Source organism: Nicotiana tomentosiformis, chromosome 2, assembly GCF_000390325.3.
Source record: "Nicotiana tomentosiformis chromosome 2, ASM39032v3, whole genome shotgun sequence".
NCBI classification, from domain to species: Eukaryota; Viridiplantae; Streptophyta; class Magnoliopsida; order Solanales; family Solanaceae; genus Nicotiana; species Nicotiana tomentosiformis.
Window position 1 is genome coordinate 23,834,196 of NC_090813.1, and position 22,246 is coordinate 23,856,441.

Consider the following 22,246-nt stretch of genomic DNA (forward strand, 5'->3'; position numbering starts at 1 on the left):
GAGGGAATTTTTTAGATTTTTGAGGCTTTAAATACCTCTTGAGAGATCAAACAAGGACCATTAGATCAATGGGTGATCAATGGATGAGATTTGATCTTGGGTCACTTAATGAAACGACGTAGTTTTGAGGCAAAACTACGTCGTTCCGGACCCTTTCAAAGGCAGCCCCTTATCTTGCACTTTTGGCCACTTTCTCTTTCAAATTTGGCCCAATTTCTTTCTTAATCCTACTTATTAAACTAAATTTACACAAACAAATAAATTAATTAAGTAACTTATTCAAATGATCAATTAACTAGATTAATTCACCAATTGAATAGTTAGTTAATTCCTAAAATGCACAAATAAAGAAAGAAATATTTTTTGGTATTTTTATGATAGGAAATATGCAATCAAAGACACAAAAATTGGGAAATATAATTAAAGCAACAAAACACTAAGGACTTTAGGAGGTGTTAAAATAGTACAAAATTAGGTATTCACTGCTGCCCCTCTTTGCTCGAGAACATGAAGAGTTTTCGTGCAAAGAAAAGTGAATGCCATGGCTAATTTTTGCTCACATATTACTCCAATGAAAGCATTTTTTTAAAAAAAATGGTGACCGAACCCTGCTTCAGAGGTAGCCTACATATCCTTATTTAGAGGAATCAGGTCAGTGTAGTTCTGGAAAATTTTGGTAGCTGGGACTACCAGACACTAGGTTTAAGACTGTTGTTGGTGCTGTTGGTGCTGTTACTGTTACTTGCTGCTTGCATCAAAAGGAAAAGAGAAAGAACTACATATGTCTGGAAACTAAGAGTTACAAAATTCCTAATCTATGTGTCTTGTGGAGTCAAATCTTGATTATTGACCTGCTCGCTTGTGTTGACCTTAGATTGGATCTTGATGCTCTTTGAGGAAAGGATCATGGCTCATTCTTGATTGCTTGCTTTCCGGATCAGAGTTCGGAAAAATGAAACTCGAGAAGCTGGGCTGCTGACACATTATCCAAGCTAACTCCAACTATCTTGTGACTGAAAAACTTCTTTATTATGATGAGAAAGCTGAAACTGCAAGCTTTAATCGTCGCAACATGTGCTCTACGGCAGGGCCTGCAAAGCCATCAAAGACAAACAAAACGAACAAAATTTTCTGCCCCAGTTTGGCACTGAGAAAATTTTGCTAGTTATTGGGTAAAACTGCAGGGCAGCTTATTTTATTTGAAAAATCCAAAAATGAAACTAAAGGCTCCGAAAAGGATGTTCTTATCCTAGGTATAAAATTGATATAACTTGGACTTAGGAGGTACGTGTCCCATGGGCACCGTTGGAATGACTGTGAGATTGAAGGACTCGAACTAGGAATTGCATCTCCTTGGAATAATGACTCATATTAGGGAGTGCATCTCCTATTAAAATGAATACGGTTGACTCAAGCTAGGAAGTGTGTCTCCTACGAGTGAGGTTAAAATACTCGGACTAGGAAGCGCGTCTCCTAGGATTAATGGTTTATATTAGGAAGTGTGTCTCCTATTGGAATGACTCAAGCTAGGAAGTGCGTCTCCTACGAGTGAGGTTGAAAGACTTGGAGGGAATGTAACCAGGGGTTGGCACCCTGTATCACTGAGAACGAATGTAACCAGGGGTTGGCGCCCTGTATCACTAACAAAGAATGTAACCAGTGGTTGGCACCCTGTATCACTAAGCGGGAATATAATCAAGGATTGGCGCCCAAACTAGGAAGTGCGTCTCCTACGAGTGAGGTTGAAAGACCTGGAGGGAATGTAACCAGGGGTTGGCGCCCTGTGTCACTGAGAATGAATGTAACCAGGGGTTGGCGCCCTGTATCACTAACAAAGAATGTAACCAGGGGTTGGCGCCCTGTATCACTAAAGGGGAATATAATCAAGGTTTGGCGCCCAAACTAGGAAGTGCGTCTCCTACGAGTGAGGTTGAAAGACTTGGAGGGAATGTAACCAGGGGTTGGCGCCATGTATCACTGAGAACGAATGTAACCAGGGGTTGGCGCCCTGTATCACTAACAAAGAATGTAACCAGGGGTTGGCGCCCTGTATCACTAAGGGGAATATAATCAGGGGTTGGCGCCCAAACTAGGAAGTGCATCTCCTACGAGTGAGGTTGAAAGACTTGGAGGGAATGTAACCAGGGGTTGGCGCCATAACTAGGAAGTGCGTCTCCTACGAGTGAGGTTGAAAGACTTGGAGGGAATGTAACCAGGGGTTGGCGCCATGTATCACTGAGAATGAATATAACCAGGGGTTGGCGCCCTGTATCACTAACAAAGAATGTAACCAGGGGTTGGAGCCCTGTATCACTAAAGGGGAATATAATAAAGGTTTGGCGCCCAAACTAGGAAGTGCGTCTCCTACGAGTGAGGTTGAAAGACTTGGAGGGAATGTAACCAGGGGTTGGTGCCCTGTATCACTGAGAAAGAATGTAACCAGGGGTTGGCGCCCTGTATCACTAACAAAGAATGTAACCAGGGGTTGGCGCCTTGTATCACTAAAGGGGAATATAATCAAGGTTTGGCGCCCAAACTAGGAAGTGCGTCTCCTACGAGTGAGGTTGAAAGACTTGGAGGGAATGTAACCAGGGGTTGGCGCCCTGTATCACTGAGAACGAATGTAACCAGGGGTTGGCGCCCTGTATCACTAACAAAGAATGTAACCAGTGGTTGGCGCCCTGTATCACTAAGCGGGAATATAATCAAGGGTTGGCGCCCAAACTAGAAAGTGCGTCTCCTACGAGTGAGGTTGAAAGACCTGGAGGGAATGTAACCAGGGGTTGGCGCCCTGTGTCACTGAGAATGAATGTAACCAGGGGTTGGCGCCCTGTATCACTAACAAAGAATGTAACCAGGGGTTGGCGCCCTCTATCACTAAGGGGGAATATAATCAAGGTTTGGCGCCCAAACTAGGAAGTGCGTCTCCTACGAGTGAGGTTGAAAGACTTAGAGGGAATGTAACCAGGGGTTGGCGCCCTGTATCACTGAGAACGAATGTAACCAGGGGTTGGCGCCCTGTATCACTAACAAAGAATGTAACCAGGGGTTGGCGCCCTGTATCACTAAGGGGGAATATAATCAGGGGTTAGCGCCCAAACTAGGAAGTGCATCTCCTACGAGTGAGGTTGAAAGACTTGGAGGGAATGTAACCAGGGGTTGGCGCCATAACTAGGAAGTGCGTCTCCTACGAGTGAGGTTGAAAGACTTGGAGGGAATGTAACCAGGGGTTGGCGCCATGTATCACTGAGAACGAATGTAACCAGGGGTTGGCGCCCTGTATCACTAACAAAGAATGTAACCAGGGGTTGGCGCCCTGTATCACTAAAGGGGAATATAATAAAGGTTTGGCGCCCAAACTAGGAAGTGCGTCTCCTACGTGTGAGGTTGAAAGACTTGGAGGGAATGTAACCAGGGGTTGGCGCCCTGTATCATTGAGAACGAATGTAACCAGGGGTTGGCGCCCTGTATCACTAACAAAGAATGTAACCAGGGGTTGGAGCCCTGTATCACTAAAGGGGAATATAATCAAGGTTTGGCGCCCAAACTAGGAAGTGCGTCTCCTACGAGTGAGGTTGAAAGACTTGGAGGGAATGTAACCAGGGGTTGGCGCCCTGTATCACTGAGAACGAATGTAACCAGGGGTTGGCACCCTGTATCACTAACAAAGAATGTAACCAGGGGTTGGCACCCTGTATCACTAAGGGGGAATATAATCAAGGGTTGACGCCCAAACTAGGAAGTGCGTCTCCTACGAGTGAGGTTGAAAGACTTGGAGGGAATGTAACCAGGGGTTGGCGCCCTGTGTCACTGAGCATGAATGTAACCAGGGGTTGGCGCCCTGTATCACTAACAAAGAATATAACCAGGGGTTGGCGCCCTGTATCACTAAGGAGGAATATAGTCAAGGGTTGGCACCATAACTAGGAAGTGCGTCTCCTATGAGTGAGGTTGAAAGACTTGGAGGGAATGTAACCAGGGGTTGGCACCCTGTATCACTGAGAACGAATGTAACCAGGGGTTGGCACCTTGTATCACTAACAAAGAATGTAACCAGGGGTTGGCGCCCTGTATCACTAAGGGGGAATATAATCAAGATTTGGCGTCCAAACTAGGAAGTGCATCTCTTACGAGTGAGGTTGAAAGACTTGGAGGGAATCTAACCAGGGGTTGGCGCCCTGTATCACTGAGAACGAATGTAACCAGGGTTTGGCGCCCTGTATCACTAACAAATAATGTAACCAGGAGTTGGCGCCCTGTATCAGTAAGGGGGAATATAATCGAGGGTTGGCGCCATGTATCAGTGAGAAAGAATGTAACCAGGGGTTGGCACCCTGTATTACTAAGAGAGAATATAGCCAGGGATTGGCACCCTTTATCGCTGAGAGGGAATGTAACCAGGGGTTGGTACCCTGTGTTACTGAAAGAAGTATAACCAGGGGTTGACACCCTGTATTACTGAGAAGGAATATAATCGGGGGTTGGTACCCTGTATTACCGAATGGAAACGTAACCAGGGGTTGGTACCTTGTATTATTGAAATGAGTGTAACCAGGGGTTGGCACCCAGTATTACTAAGAAGGAATGTAACCATAGGTTAGTACCCTGTATTACCGAAAGGAAATATAACCAGGGGTTGGTACCCTGCATTATTGAAATGATTATAACCAGGGGTTGGCACCCGGTATTACCGAAAGGAATGTAACCAGGGGTCGGCACCCTATATTACTGAACGGAGCGTAACTAGGGGTTGAAAGAGTTCTACCTAGGTTAAACTACGAAAAGCAAACCTGGGCGAAGAGTAGTTCTAACCAGAAACATGAGCTGGTACCCCCTAGGTGAAAAGGTTCTACGTGCATTAAACTACGAAAAACAAGCCTGGGCGAAGAGTGCTTCTACCCGGAACTATGAGCTGGATCCCCCTAGGCAAAAAGGTTCTACCTCGGTTAAGCTACGAAAAGCAACCTGAGCGAAGAGTACTTCTACCCGGAACTATGAGATGGATCCCCCTAGGCGAAAAGGTTCTACCTTGGTTAAGCTACGAAAAACAAGCCTAGGCGAAGAGTACTTCTACCCGGAACTATGAGCTGGATCCCCCTAGGCAAAAAGGTTCTACCTGGGTTAAGCTACGAAAAACAAACCTGGGCGAAGAGTACTTCTACCCGGAACTATAAGCTGGATCCCCCTAGGCGAAAAGGTTCTACTCGGGTTAAGCTACGAAAAACAAGCCTGGGCGAAGAGTAATTCTACCCGGAACTATGAGCTGGATCCCCCTAGGCGAAAAAGGTTCTACCCGGGTTAAGCTACGAAAAACAAGCATGGGCGAAGAGTACTTCTACCCGGAACTATGAGCCGGATACCCCTAGGTGAACAGGTTCTACCTGGGTTAAGCTATGTAAAATAACCTGGGCGAAGAGTACTTCTACCCGGAACTAGGAGCTAAACCCCCCTAGGCGAGAAGGTTCTACTTGGTTTAAGCTATGAAAATGGGAGGTGTGGACAGTAATGATGCATGCTACGAATAAAGGAAAGTGGACATTTTGCAGAAACTTACCTTTGGTGACATTCGCCCTTTGAGAATCGCCATTCTGCACTGCTTTGATCCTGCTTCAAACAAAGAAAAATTTGTGAGTTTTTAAAGTGGTGGTTGGTTTGTGGCCTTGATGCCCTTAGTAGTTTGAATTCACCCCTCCACTGTCGAAGAACTGATTTTTTCAATGTGATACCGAAGTTCCCGAATACTTTGTATCGCTTTCTAGAGACATTGTCTTTCTGACGTTGCCCCTGGCTGTTTCATACCCGGATGTCCATGGTACCGCTAATCCTTGTCCCTAAGGAAAGGCAATTTTCCTTTAAAATCAAACTTAGTTGTCTTTCACCTAGAACCAATTTCTGACTGTAGTGCTTATCAACTTTTCCCATGAAGCAAGTCTTGCTTAGGCGACCTTTTCAGTTTCTTTGAGACATTTTGTCCCCCTTAAAAAAAGAGATCATATATGGATTCCTACCTTCGTCAATGCCGTATATGCTCCAAATTATGCTCGGTATTACGGGGAAACTGTGGCCAGTTTTGCAGCATTTTTTTGCTTTGCTTTTGATGCAAGATTAGACCGAAAGGGAATTTATGGAAAAGAATAGAAGAGCAATTGGAAATGAAAAGGAATTGTGTCTAAATAAAAGGTGTCCCTTTTGGGGAGAGGAATAAGGAGACTTATCTGGAGATATGTGCCGACTTCAATGAATCATGACATGCATTTTGGACTGGACGCCTGATCTGTCTGAGCTGTCTAATTCTCAAAATATGTCACAAATGTTCATCTTGAAACTGTCTTAGTTGTGCTCATGCCGGAGCATCAAAGACTCTCATTCAGCTAGTAGCGCCCTTTGCGGGTTTTCGCTAACTGACCTCTCTCATTTCTCTAATCACTGGCGCCTTACAGTGCCCATACGGGTTTTCACCGATAAGACTCTCTCATTTCTTCTTCTTATTATTATTTTTTTTACTAAGATACGACACGCAGAAGGTTGACCAATGCCCCTGACATGGGGACTTCAAGGATTCTCAGAGATCGATCAGAAGTTCTTAACAGGAAAAGGCGAAAGGAACCTTGAACTGAATTATAACTTTTGGAACTGTTTCTACAGGAAAACCCGTAAGATAAAAACAAACTTCTGCCCTAGTTTTGGAGAATTGGGAATATGGATTTTTGTTGCGATGGGACCGAACCCAGGGTAAGGCTGCCTACGTATCCTTTCTGAATCAGGTCGTACATAGTTTAATGACTCAAAAAATTTGTTGTTTGACTTTTTTTTTTTTTTTTGTGGTAAGTACACATGTTCCAAAAGGTGTAAAACAAGGAAGAAGAAAAATACAGCTTAAAAGGGGTAACAAAAGGGTGACACTTGCTTGGAATAATGAGCAATGGTAGCCTTCGTCATCTCGATCTAAGAAAATCATGCGTGAAAGTTCCACAGTGGGTATATATCAGAGATAATATCTTTTGACTGCATCTGCATTAATAGTCATGTCTGGTACTCGTCCTTCTTCATCTACCAAGTGCAAGGCCCCTTTGGGTAACACTTTCTTGATGATGTAGGGTCCTTTCCAGTTTGGGGCGAACTTTTCTTTAGCTTCTACTTGGTGTGGAAGAACGCGTTTCAAAATGAGTTGGCCTACCTCGAAGTGCCTTGGACGCACTTTCTTGTTGTAAGCGCGTGCCATTCTTTGCTGGTATAACTGGCCAAAGCACACTGCTGCTAGCCGTTTTTCATCAATCAACATTAATTGTTCTAATCGGGTCTTTACCCATTCTGCATCTTCAATCTCCGACTCCACAATGATCCGAAGAGAGGGAATTTCGACTTCAGCCGGTATTACAACTTTCGTCCCATATACCAACAGATAAGGAGTTGCACCAACAGATGTACGAGCAGTCGTGCGGTATCCCAAAAGAGCAAAAGGCAACTTTTCATGCCATTGTCTCGAACCTTGGATCATTTTCCTAAGAATCTTCTTGATGTTCTTGTTCGCCGCTTCAACGGCTCCATTGGCTTTTGGCTGGTAAGGGGTAGAATGGCGATGCATAATTTTAAATTGCTCGCATACCTCCTTCATCAAATAACTATTGAGATTGGCTGCATTGTCAGTGATAATGGTATTTGGGATACCAAAGCGGCAGATGATGTTGGAATGAACAAAGTCTACCACTGCTTTCTTGGTGACTGCTTTGAAAGTGACGGCCTCCACCCACTTGGTGAAGTAATCAATTGCAACCAAAATGAATCTATGCCCATTAGAAGCCTTTGGCTCAATTGGCCCAATAACATCCATTCCCCAAGCAATGAAAGGCCAAGGAGAGGACATGGGATGCAACTCCAAAGGTGACGAGTGAATCAGGTCACCATGAATCTGGCATTGGTGACACTTGCGAACAAAACTGAAGAAATCTCGCTCCATTGTAAGCCAATAATACCCTGCCCGCAGAATCTTCTTCGCCAAAACATATCCATTCATGTGAGGTCCGCATATCCCCGAATGCACTTCATTCATGATCCGCTCAGCTTCTGTGGCATCTACGCATCTCAACAAGTTCAAATCTGGGGTCCTTTTGTACAAAATTTCCCCATTCAGGAAGAAACCGTTGGCGAGCCGCCTTATAGTTCTTTTTTGATCTCCCTTGGCTTGCTCTGGGTATTCTCTCGTTTTCAGGAATCGTTTTATGTCATGATACCATGGTTCACCATCTGGTTCCGTCTCAATTGTATTGCAGTAACTGTGGTGATTCCGAACTTGGATTTCTAGTGGATCGATATGGGTGTTTCCCGGATAAGGGAGCATCGAGGCTAAAGTAGCCAAAGCATCGGCTAGCTCGTTGTGAAACCTGGGAATGTACTTGAACTTGATGGTTTTGAATCTTTTGCTCAAATCTTGTACACATTGTCTGTATGGAATAAGCTTGATGTCTCGAGTCTCCCATTTGCCTTGGGCTTGCCGGATAAGCAAGTCAGAATCTCCCATAACCAATAGTTCATGCACATCCAGATCGAGGGCCATTTTCAAACACATGATACAGGCTTCATATTCTGCTGTATTATTGGTACAGAAGAATCGAAGTCGGGCTGTTGTAGGGTAATACTGTCCAATAGGTGAGATAAGGATTGCCCCGATCCCAACTCCTTTGATATTGACAGCTCCATCAAAATACATTTTCCATAGGGGGTTGTCGTCTGGAACTACTTCCTCTATTGAGTTGACCTCTTCATCTGGGAAGTATGTGGTAAGTGGCTTGTACTCATCATCAACTGGATTCTCTGCAAAATGATCAGCCAAAGCCTGTGCTTTCATCGCGGTGCGAGTGACATCGACGATGTCGAACTCTGTGAGCAGGATTTGCCATTTTGCGAGCCTGCCGGTGGGCATTGGCTTTTGGAAGATATACTTCAGAGGATCCATTCTGGATATGAGGTAAGTAGTATAGGCCAAAAGATAATGTCTCAACTTCTGAGCGACCCAAGTCAAGGCACAACATGTCCTTTCTAAAAGGGTGTACTTAACCTCATAATTGGTGAGCTTCTTGCTCAAATAATATATTGCTTGTTCCTTTTTGCCTGTTGCATCATGTTGCCCCAGAACGCATCCAAAGGAATTATCCATCACTGATAGATATAAAAATAAAGGCCTACCAAGTTCAGGTGGGACCAGTACAGGGGGTTTTGATAGATAATCTTTGATCCTGTCAAAAGCATTTTGGCAATCGTCTGTCCACTTGATTGCAGCATCTTTTTTCAGCAACTTAAAGATGGGCTCGCACGTGGTTGTTAGCTGAGCAATGAACCTACTGATGTAGTTCAACCTTCCGAGCAAACTCATGACCTCCTTTTTGTTCTTCGGGGGTGGCAGATCTCAAATGGACTTTATCTTAGATGGATCCAATTCGATGCCTCTCCGACTGACTATAAAACCAAGGAGTTTCCCATATGGAACCCCAAACGCACATTTGGCTGGATTGAGCTTAAGGTCATACCTTCGAAGCCGTTCGAAGAACTTTTTCAAATCATTCACGTGATCAACCTGTGTCTTTGATTTTATGATGACATCATCGACATATACTTCAATCTCTTTGTACATCATGTCATGAAAAATGGTGGTCATGGCCCTCATGAAAGTTTCCCCTGCATTCTTTAAACCGAATAGCATGACCCTGTAACAATAGGTACCCCACGGAGTGGTGAAAGCGGTTTTTTCTGCATCACCCTCATCTATTAGAATTTGGTGGTACCCAGCATAGCAATCCACGAACGACTGTATCTCATGCTTTGCACAATTATCTACAAGAATATGGATGTTCGGCAAAGGAAAATTATCCTTCGGACTTGCTTTGTTCAGGTATCTGTAGTCAACACAGACTCTAGTTTTTCCATCTTTATTTGGCACGGGCACAACATTTGCCACCCAGGTGGTGTATCGTACGGCTCTTACAACATTGGCGCTCAATTGCTTCATTATTTCCTCTTTGATTTTATCACTCATATCCGTTTTAAATTTACGTTGCTTCTGTTGGACTGGTGGAAAATCAGGATACGTAGGAAGCTTATGAACAACTAAATCGGCACTTAAACCCGGCATATCATCATAAGACCAAGCAAACACATCTCTATACTCAAATAAAAGTTGAATCAAGGCATCTCTGGTTTTTTGTTCAGTGTGAATGCTTATCTTTGTTTCTCTGACTTCTTCATGACCTCCGATATTAATTGGCTCAGTTTCATTGAGGTTGGGCCTAGGCTTGTTTTCAAATTGTTCCAACTCTCTTTTTATTTCATCAAAAACCTTATCTTCATCATATTCGACCTCTTGATGCATTATTTCGAAATTAGACAGCTTTTTGAGATCTGGGCGTGAATTCCGCATGCATGTCATGTTATTAAAGCCGGCATTAACAAAACTGAAATGGAAATAAAATGGCAGGAATTAGGAAAAGGAAAAGATACAAAGTTTAATACGAAAATGAACTGCATTTCATTGAATTTGAAAGGATATAAGGGTTAACGTCAAAATAAAACAATCATACTAAGATATTTGGATTACAACCCTGAAAGTAACCCAAAGTACAAAAGAAAGAAGCTGCAAGAGTCAACTACCAAGACTCCTTCCTTGTGGGGAGAGGAGTTGCTTCCCAGTTATTGAGCATGGTTTCTGGGCCAATTAGTTGCATATCGGCACGACTAGTGCCTTCACCATCCTGGATCATATTCACTTCAAAAAACATCTGCCTGAGGCCATGGAAAATTTCATCAATGTTTGCATGCGCCGAGGAATTTTGACCATGTTTGAATCATGGCTCAACAAAAGTGTAGAAAATGTGAGGGATAGGTTGCTGCAAGACCCACCCATGCTTTTTGCGGTGCTTGGCTTTGTCTTCGTCTGCTTGTGTTGGCCTGAAGCCTAAACCAAAAGTACCCCTGTTACTGAACGGAGAAATGAGTTCTGAAATTCCTTGCAATGATGCCCCCAAACCTTTTCCTGGCTCATAACCTTGTCTCATCATAAGTGCAGCCACCATTACGGATGTGGCGGAGAGACGCAGATGTAGAATGGGTTTTCCTTCCTCAACATGGTCCACAACAACTACTTCAAAAACCTGATAGACAATAGACTCGCATCCTTCCTTGGCCTCAATACATGGGATTAACGGGTATTTATAAATGGATGACTCGTCTTCTCCGTGAACAATAATTTCTTGCATGTCGTGCTCGAATTTGAGCATCTGATGTAATGTGGATGGCACAGCTCGGGCCGTATGGATCCATGGCCTTCCAAGAAGAAAGTTATAAGAAGTTTCCATGTCCACTACTTGGAAGACAATTTCAAAATCAACAGGCCCAATCGTCATGGTGAGGTTGATCTCCCAATGGTATCTCTCCCTGAGCCATCAAAAGCCCGGATACGAACATTGCTGGGTCGGATCCTGTCTGTATTGATCTTCATGCTTTGCAAGGTAGAGATAGGGCATACATCTACAGTCGAGCCTCCATCAACCATGACTCGCTTCACATAATGCCCCTCACATTTGACAATCAGGTGCAAAGCCCTATTGTGACCGGCTCCCTCCTCAGGAAGTTCATCATCAGTAAAGGAAATTCTGTTAACCTCAAAAAATCTATTGGCCATCTTCTCTAACTGATTCACGGTGGTATTCTCTGAGACATGTGCCTCGTTCAGGATTTTGATTAGTACACGGGCATGCTCTCCTGAGTGTATAAGCAGAGATAACAGAGAGATTTGGGCAGGAGTCTTTCTCAGCTGGTCAATGATTGAGTAATCCTGAACTTTCATCTTTTTCAAAAACTCCTCCGCCTCTTCTTCAGTGGCCGGTTTCTTTATTGGCATTTGGCCTTCTCTGATTTGCTTAGCCTTCCTCAACTCTTCTGGAGAGTAACACCTCCCTGATCGAGTCAAACCTCCAGTTTCCCCCACTTCTTCTATGATTTCCTTACCTTTGTAGGTTACTACGGTTTTGTCGTAGTTCCAAGGGATGGTTTTCGTATTTGTTACACGGGGTTATGTGGCAGGCTTGATTATGATCGGCTCTATTATGCCCGTCGTACCGCCCTGATTCTCCTTTGTGATGGGGTGACCTCCAAGGATGTATAACTTTGGGCTTGGAGAATAGGAGCGAACCTCCAACCTCGAGATTTTTGGAACAAATAAAGTTTTCCTCTCTGAGCTCTGGGCACCTTTCACAATCAACGGTGCATCTAGGCTTGGACTTACTTCCAGTTTGGTTCCCTCTTGAATTGTTACCACTGTCATTTTTGCTCGACCAACCGGCTTGTATACATGATCTCGTCCAATCATTCCCACAAAATGAACATCATTGTGTACTGGCAACAGGTTATTGGTCACATTAGGAGGGTCCTCGCCATTCGTGACTACAATCAATTTTTCAACAATGAGTCTTTCTATGGCTCTTTTCAGGGTCCAACAGTCATCAGTGCTATGCCCCGGAGCACCTGAATGGTACTCACACCTAGCATTTACTTGAAATCCGTGCGAATCAGGATGCATATGGTGGGGAGCGATGGGTCCAATCACGCCCATCTGCTTCAACTTCTGGAACAGACTAGAGTATGATTCAGCCAATGGAGTAAATCTTTCCACCGGCCTCTGCTCTCGACCATAATCCTGCCTAGGACGAGCATTGTAGGGTGCCCGAAATTTTTGCTGCTGAAGTCGGGGGAATCTTGGAGCTGGTGCCCGTACCTATTGATTGGGAGGACGAGCATATGATTGAGCATTAAACACTGTATATTGTGGCGGTCCCACGGAGTACTGAGGAATTGGAGGGGATAGTAATGTTGAGGGTAGCTGGATTGCCCCTGCTGAACTTGCACATAAGGGTGCGATGCCCCTCTTTGAACTTCCCTAGATCCCGAAGTCATCATGGACCCTTCATCTCTCTTCTTTCTATTTGCCAAACTTCCCGACCCATTTTGGATAGCTTGGGTGGTGGCTTTGAGAGCAGCTTGACTTACAATTTTGCCAGTCTTGAGGCCATTTTCGACCATTTCTCCTATTTTGATCGCTTCCACAAAAGGTCTACCCATTGCGGACATCATGTTCTGAAAGTAATCAGGCTCTTGGGCCTCCAGAAAAACAGTGATCAACTCGTGGTTATCCATGGGTGGCTTAACTCTAGCTGCTTGCTCCCTCCACTTGATTGCATACTCCCTAAAGCTTTCAGTTGGCTTTTTCTTCATATTGGACAGGGAATTGCGATCCGGCGCAATATCTATGTTATATTGAAATTGTTTAATGAAGGCTTGGGCCATGTCGTCCCAGACATGCCAGTGAGAGATATCTTGGTCAATGAACCATTCGGAGGCTACCCCCACAAGACTTTCCCCAAAATAAGCCATCAGTAATTCTTCTTTTCCACCTGCACCCCTCAGCTGGTTGCAGTACCTTTTCAAATGGGCGATAGGGTCGCCGTATCCATCATACTTCTCGAATTTTGGGGTCTTAAAACCTGGTGGCAAATGGATGTGAGGGAATATGCATAGATCACTGAACGAAACACTTTTGTGACCCCCTAGTCCCTGTATGTTCTTTATGTTTTGTTCAAGACTTTTCATTTTCCTGGCCATCTCATCCGGCTCAACCGTCTTGACAAGCTTTTCGTTTTCCACTGGTGACTCATACTGAGGAGTCTGATTATATGGAGCCAAGACACCGAAAGCCATATTTGGAGAGTAGTATTGGCCATCATAAGCATGAGATGGTGTCTCGTTGATTGGCCTCGTCACAGGAGGTGGAAGCGGGATTGTGTATGCCGGTGCGCCAGACACGACTGGAGGAGTGTTCCTGACCGGTGCGACTGGAGGTCGCACATTAGAGGTACCAGGAGCAACGTGGAGGCTGTAATTTGGCACATACCCTGGTGGTAGGATGTGGTTGCTCGTTGTATGGAGCGGTGGTTGAGTAGCCAGGGGTATGGTGGAAGTTCCTACTGAGGGACCACGGGGTGGAGGCTGACCAGACACCCAAGCTTGATATACATCACACAATTGCTGTCTCAATTTTTTTTATTTCCTCCGACTCTTGTTCAACTGATTGACCCTGGGGGTCGTCAGTGATCAGCTCGATCTCATCATCGTTGGTCATTACTACTGCTCCCTTAGATCTAGTGAAGTAATGGTGTGTTGCCAGTTTCACCACAAACCAACCACCTTAAGCTTACTAGATAAGAGACAACAAACGCGTTAGGGTTAAGCATTTTACAGATATGAGTCAGACGTAATATGCCATGATCCTAACAATATCACCACTTCTAATATGCTTTTGGAAGGCTTCATATTTCATTCCGACTTATAAGGTTGCTGCATATTATTTTCTCTCTTTCTTCTCTTTTCTTCTTCTTCTTCTTTTTATTTTTTTTTATTTTTTTTTATTTTTTTTTACTCCTTTTTATCTTCTTCCCTTTATTTTGGAATTATTGAGAAATATTTCGATCGAACCTTTTGGGGGTTGCCTACGTATCATGTCGCCACATGAATCAGATCGTTTCGTAGTTCAGGGACATGATAATTTTTTTTTTTTACAAAACAAAGTTTTCCTCTCTTCCTTTTTTTTAATGTACAAAAAACAACATCTTTTTGTTTCATTTTTGAATTTTTCTAAAACAAAATCTTTTTCATTGATTTTTGGATTTTTTTTTTAATACAAGACAAAGGAAAATTACATAAAGATACAACCAAAAAGACAAATATTTAAATAAGACTAGACCCGACTCAAAAAAAACTTTTAAAAAATAAAAAAAATAAAAAAATAAAAGGCAAAACAACAAGGCTCAAAACACCAAAAGACTTTTACAGTTTCGATGACTACAAATGAACAATCAAAGTGGACTGCCAACTAAAAGAAGACTCTAATCTCTGCATGAGAATCCACCGGCATCAGTGTAGTTAAAGTGTTTATTCCTGCGGCTTATCTTCCATATCATGGTATATGCGCTTCAAGTCTCTGGCAATGTGGCGTGCAAAGTTGGGCGCTACCGTAGCAAATTGCTCTCGGGTCAAACCCTGACAAGTCACACACCCTCGAGCGGTATAAGTAGCCACTTCATAGACCCTCCTTCTAACATGCTCCTGGCTCTGACTTAAAAACTGGATCTGTCGCTCATGGTTATTGGCTATGTCCGATATATCCGCCTCGCATTGTAACGCTAGATTTAGCTGGTTCTGGACCTTTGCTAGCTCATTCTCTACCTGGTTCTTACCTGATTCTGCAGCCTTGGCCCGAGCCCTTAGATCATGAATGATAAGGCTGTGATGCATTTCTTCGTGCTTTGGAATGGCTGCATATTGCTGAGCAACAACCCTTATTCTCGTTTGCCGAAGTTGTGCTTGAAGTGCTTGAACCCCATGTGTCAGTCTGATTTTCTCCTCTTCAAACTCAATGCATTGCAAATCTATATTCACGTTGGCGATACTTATATCCTTACGTAGAGCCCGGATGATGGATTCATAATCTCTTGTTATTTCTTCCTTGGCATGCCCTACTCTTGTTCTGATTTCAGTCTCCCATTCTGTCGTGCTCTTCAGAACTGTCTCTTGCCTGGATCTAAAAGCATCTTGGTCATAGAACCACTCAAAATATGCCGGGTTTAACTCTCCTCGATCCTGATCGTCCACCATAGTGTGAGATTCAAGCACCTTAATTTCATCCCAAACCTGTTGAGCATAAGCCTCACGAACAAGATCCTCTGATATTACCTCCCATGTGAATCTTTGCATGTGCTCCACTATGGGCACTACTTGTTTTCGACCTAACTGGCGTAGGGCTCTCATAGGCACATATGGTTGAAAACCCCGAAGACCCATCAAAATCAAAAATGAATGGTGGTAGGATCTGTATATGACTTCTTTTGGTGAGAACCAGTGGTAGTTCCATGTGATTTCAATAGCGGTCAACTTTTGAAGATGCCCTCTCCATGCTTCGACTCCCTTGGGAAAGCTACTGTCTTCAGTCAAATCTTCAAACTCATCTCCAAGCTCATTGTGGCTCCAATGAACACTAAAATTTACCCGTGTTGGATGACTGAGAAGGTGCTCTAAAAACCATATTTGGAGTATGATGTTACAGCCTTCAAAGAAATCTTTTCCTTCTTGACACTTGGTCAGGGCACGGTAAATATCAGACAATAACATAGGAATGATAGTGACGTCCTTTCGATGCAATAAAGTGGTGACTATGCCAGATAATCGAATATCAATATTTTTGTCATGCCTCGGGAAAACCATTGTCCCTAGAAATGCCACTAGGAATGCTTTCCGCCCATGGCTTTGCCAAGCTTTGTATCCAATTTTATTATCAAGCTCCTTTCCGTGCTTTGAAAATCCACCTGGACACCCATACCTATCGTACAAGAAATCCAATCGGACGTGCCCTCGTTCCACACTTGCTATTTTATTTTGGCTGATTGTCATCTGCTCAAGGAACTCACTGCCAGTGACATCCCTTGAGGCCAAAGGTCTCTTCTTCCGAAGATCATCACCTAACCTTGTGTATCCAGCTAACTCCTCCAAAGTGGGAGTCATTTCAAAACCATTAAAATGGAATACGTTGTAATTAGGATCCCAGAAATGCACCAATGCCTCGATTAAGTCCCTCCTTGGGTTGATCTCCATAATGTTCATAAAGTGACCCAGATGGTCCTTTATCTTTTCCTGCCCACAAATGCCCATATTTTCCCACCACTGTCTCAACAACCGGGGTGTTTTATGCACAAGCCAAATCTGTGAGGGCTCGTCATCTTTCGGTCTTTTGTCAGATCTTCTTTTCATTGTATCCATATCGCTCCTAAGTAGTAGAACATGAGGTTAGGACCGATGCAAGCTTAGATAATACAAAAATCTCTGATGCCTTGGGGTTTGACTCATGAAAGTTAGAAATGGCAATGTGGGACTCAAGTAACCGACCCTAACCGTGTTTTGAAGTGAGGGTTTACTGAAATTGAGCAGACACTATCGTTGGGAAATGATACAATTTCGAAAGATCATTCAATTGTGACCATAATGGTAAGACTTGACCGATTTGGACGAGGCACCGAACCATAAAAGGGTTGCTTACATATTTTACATAGGGTCAGGAATCGAGTGCGCGTAGTTCGTACAAGAGACAAAACTGGACTACAAAGCCTTCTTACAAAAATGAACCTTTCGCACTTCCAAAGAAGCTTTTGGGGCAGTCACAGCAAAATAGCCGAACATAGGGACAAAATGATAAAAAGTCGATAAAATAAATAAAATGGTTATTTTTACAAAAACGTCCCTTCGATACTCCCGAGAGAGGCTTAAAGGTTGTCTCGGCAAATACTACGACCATAGGGACAAAACAATAAAAGGTAGACAAAAATAAAGAAAATGGCCATTTTTCCAAAAATGGCCCTTCGGTACTTCCGTTGAAGGTTTTAAGGGTGTCTCGGCAAAATGTCCAGACACGAGGGCCAAACAACAAAAGGTGACCAAAAATAGCAAATTTATTTTTTGAAAATTTTATGCACATGCGTAATTTTTATGCTTTTTTTTTTGAAAAATGTGGGTTGAACCTGATGGAGGTTGCCTACGTATCTCACATCCGGTGAGAATCAAACCCGCGTAGTTCGGTGATAAAATTTCCAATGAAACTAACTATATTTTCTCTCTTTATGAAAAATTAATCATGGACACCAAACGCACCAAATCACTTCGGTTTTTTTTTTTTAAAAGAACGAACATTTGTATGGAAATTGGGAGCATGTTTTTATTTTTTTTTTTATTTTTCTCTACTTGTTCAACTAATCCACCCTAAAGCCGGTCGACATGCAAGCCTCCCAAATAAAGTAACATGTAGCACATAAGTGAACGTTATGGTCTCAAAGAGGATACCTGTCTTATACGGACCCGACCCCTGTGCCGAGTTTCGCTAAGTCAAATGCACGTGATGCAAATAAAGTGAACCTACTGGGGATATCCGGCATGAGGTAGGTTCTTCTAGGTTGAAATCCTGATGGAGAAGGTGTCTAGACTGGCTTACTCGAGCGGACAACCCGAGCCGAGGAGCGTCAAGCGTCACCAGTAGTAGAACAACACTGGCTAGCTAACGACTCTCTCGCCTAAGCATGTGTGACTAAATCCTTCACCAGAAGCTGGTAGGCTAACTGGCTTTATCTCAAGACAGAAATTTTGTGATGCTGGTAGGCAAACACAACATAACTAACTATAAGAAGACTTAGAGGGGTGCGAGAGAGGATACAATTTATATGTACAGTTCAACAATATCAAAACAGTATAAAGTGGACAAGTAACAAATTAGGCCCAAATAAATCACAATATATACAAAAATTAATAAAGCCAAATAAAGTCAATATACAAGCTCGAATTCTTAATGTCCCCAGCAAAGTCGCCAGAGCTGTCACACCCCTTTTTCTACCCGCAAAGTAATATTGTGTGGATTAAAGGATTTTTTCAATTAAAGTGACAAAATTGAGTAGGGATTATTTTATTTACGGAGTCGCCACTTGGAATTGATTTTGTTGGTGTTCCAAGTCACCTTTTATTTGAATCCCTAATCAAAGGAAGATTTGACTCTATTATTATTGGTCTGCGAAAACAAAGTCCGGGTAAGGAATTCTGTTAACCGAGGAGAAGGTGTAAGGCATTCCCCGAATCCCGTGGTTCTAGCACGGTCGCTTTTATTGACTAAAATTTGGCTTGAATTATTTTTGGATAAAGTGTGTATTATTTGCCTTAAGTTACTATTGTCTAGTACCGCTTAATAATTAATAATTTTGGCCTAGGAGCGTGCAAGCACACAAGGTCCTTATTTGATTATATGTATTAAAACAAAGAACGTGTCGGTACACATGGTTTAAATACAATTAATATTAAAGAGTCAAGGAGCGGGAATGCACACATGACTACTTTATTAAAAAAAAATAATAATAATAATAACGACCAAGGACCGTGTATGAACACATGGTCTACATCTCAAACGTGCCTAAAATTGCCTATCGCTTAAATTAATTAAAAAGCGCTTCTTTTTTATATTTATTACTTGTTCGACTGAAAAAAATAATATTATTATTATTAAAAATAATTTTCACTAATGCAAGACATTAAACCCGGGTAAGCTTATGTTAAACTTTCATGGTATTGGGCCACTTATTTTATTTAACAAAAGATAATTTATTGGTTTTAAAGAAAATGCCCATCTTGCTTTCTATTGTCATTGGGCCTACAAATTTTAGCTTATTTGGCCCATGTTGCTTAAGAGCCTCGATGACCGAGACAACACAAAATAACAAGTATTCTTCTAAGCCCAAATTGCTTCTTACATTGATGTCCAAACTAAAAATTATTTTTTTCATAAAAGAAACTTACATGCTAATTATTATCTTTTATCTTCTTAACCAACTTATTTCTTAAAGACTAACATAATATTTCTACTCATCTACACCAACATGGCACTAATCAAACTACACTCATTAACAACATAAAAATCATGACTAAATATAAAAACTACAAAAAACGGTAATACTTCAATGCTAAAGAGAAGAACTATATTAAGTATAACATTATGTTGACTATAATTTAAAGCATCAAAATATTTGAAGTTAGAAGTCTTTCTTAGATAATTATACATGAACCATGAAAGTAACTCACGAAAAAGAGCCCAAACTAAACAAACATGGTTAAAAGTGGGGTCTTTATCTTTTTCTTAAACTAAGTAATCTTAACATAATGCAATTTCAATCACATATATAAAGAAGAAAATGATAATTTAACTAATCTTTAACAGATTTACATGATGATAATACTAATATAACATTCATCTTGAAACAAAATCAGATCCAATATGTTCTATCAACCAAACCGGGATCAAATCCTTCTTATTATCATCAAGAATCTGCAATATAAGAATTTGAAAGTTACCTGGTTTGTGGAATAATAAAATACAGCAGTGCAGCAACAAAAAACTCAGCAGCAAATACAGTAGAAACAGCAGCAACTCAAGTGTTAAGACAACCCAGAAAACTCAACAAAGATGCTTGAAACTGGTAGCTATCAACTTCACAAATTGCCTAAGGGATCTTTCTATTTTTCTCGAGGTTTTTGCACTCAAATAATCCTCACAAAACTCTGAAATTTTAGCTTGTTATATGTATTAAGCTGCTGATTTTTCTCAAAGATATATGTCTTTAAGCAACTCTCCAAGATGTGTCTCAGTATAAAATAGAGTGTCCTGCTTTTCAGTGAGTAAGGATCCCCATTCTAAGTGTAAGAGAGTCCCTTTTATAGGAGAAAAGCAGCCCTTTCAATAGGCAAATAAAGTTAGATTTTTGGACAGATTTTGGTTCACCAAAAATCTGTCCAAAAGACTGACTTTGTGTGCTAAACACTGTTCAAGGTCTGTCCCAAAGGTGAAAGGACAACCTGAAAATCTGCTGTGTCAGAAGCAAGGAGAAAAATGTCCTTTCAGCCACCCTACTAGTAAAAGTAAGCTACTATTACCCTATTTTGTGATAAAATAAACTAAACTTCAGATTTTAACCATCAACAACAAACTACTTGCTCAACACAAATCAAACTTGGACAACTATGAAATGACAAAGTATAGACGAGACTAAAAACGTAATTGAACTAAGTATAAAAACCAACTTGATGGGAATGAATTGGATTTGTACAAACTAATTACTAAACAAACAACTAAATTCACAAACTAATGCTCAAAACAGAACGAGCATCGTTAATAATCGAACAACGACTAACAACAACTAAATAATCGACTAACTAAGTGAACGATTTAACTAATACACTAAATATCATGTTTAAATCAATAATGAATCTAACAAACCACTAAACTAAATAGAGATAGCTAATTAAATAAACCTAACTTGAAACTCTAATTAACAAGAAATAACCAAAACAGAAAAAATAAAAAAAATAAAAAAAATCATAAACTAATCTACTAAATAAATTTAAAAAAATCAGAAATTAATTAAAGAGATGACGATTATACCTAACATGAAGCCGAAAAATAGCTAAAATGGGGGTTTGGGGCATTTTGGCGGTGGTGAGGCGGTGGAGCCGTGGTGGCGGCGAGGAGCGGGCCGGCGACGACGGGGATTTTGGGGGTGAAATGGGTAGGAAAAGATAGGTCTCGTGGATCTCTATCCATTCATGTATGCATTGTAGGGTGGTATTGGCCGGAGCTTCAAGAATTTGGACCAAAAGGTGGCGGCTAAAGTTTCTTAGATCTAAAATTCAAGGAGTTTGAGGGTTTTTTGAAGGAATTGGTTTGGAGATTTGGGAAGAGGAGGTTGTGGAGATTATATGGTGTTAATTTTGAGGTGTTTGGAGGTGGTCCGCCGCCGATGGGTGATTTCCGGCGGCGGCGGCGGCGGTGGAGAGAAGAGAGAGAGAGAAGAGAGAAAGAGTTATGGGTGAAATGAGGGAATTTTTCAGATTTTTGAGGCTTTAAATACCTCTTGAGAGATCAAATAAGGACCATTAGATCAATTGGTGAGATTTGATCTTGGGTCACTTAATGAAACGACGTAGTTTTGAGGCAAAACTACGTCGTTCCGGACCCTTTCAAAGGCAGCCCCTTATCTTGCACTTTTGGCCACTTTCTCTTTCAAATTTGGCCCAATTTCTTTCTTAATCCTACTTATTAAACTAAATTTACACAAACAAATAAATTAATTAAGTAACTTATTCAAATGATCAATTAACTAGATTAATTCACCAATTGAATAGTTAGTTAATTCCTAAAATGCACAAATAAAGAAAGAAATATTTTTTGGTATTTTTATGATAGGAAATATGCAATCAAAGACACAAAAATTGGGAAATATAATTAAAGCAACAAAACACTAAGGACTTTAGGAGGTGTTAAAATAGTACAAAAATTAGGTATTCACACCCCCTAGTACCTCACTTGATTCTTCCCATCCTTTATATGTGCATGCATCAGATAATCCGGGAGTTACATTAGTGACTGTCCCTTTCTCTGGTACTGGATATGTATCTTGGAGAAAAAATGTTCTTATTGCTCTCTCTGCTAAGAACAAGGCCGGGATGGTTAATGGGAGAATTACTCAGCCACCCCCTGACTCTCCTTTGTATGACAACTGGCTAAGATGCAATGACATGGTCTTTGCATGGTTGAGTAACTCAGTGTCTAGGGATATTGCTGACATTG

General features: G+C 41.8%; 1 long non-coding RNA gene across 1 annotated transcript; it reads right to left on the reverse strand.

Annotated features, from left to right (window-relative positions):
• Positions 1 to 19,579: 19,579 nt before the first annotated feature.
• On the reverse strand, positions 19,580 to 21,630 carry LOC138904340 (uncharacterized). The gene is made up of 2 exons (XR_011413424.1): positions 21,062 to 21,630; positions 19,580 to 19,948 (listed from the first exon to the last, which is right to left on the reverse strand). It is a non-coding gene; the product is annotated as an uncharacterized lncRNA (long non-coding RNA).
• Positions 21,631 to 22,246: the final 616 nt, after the last annotated feature.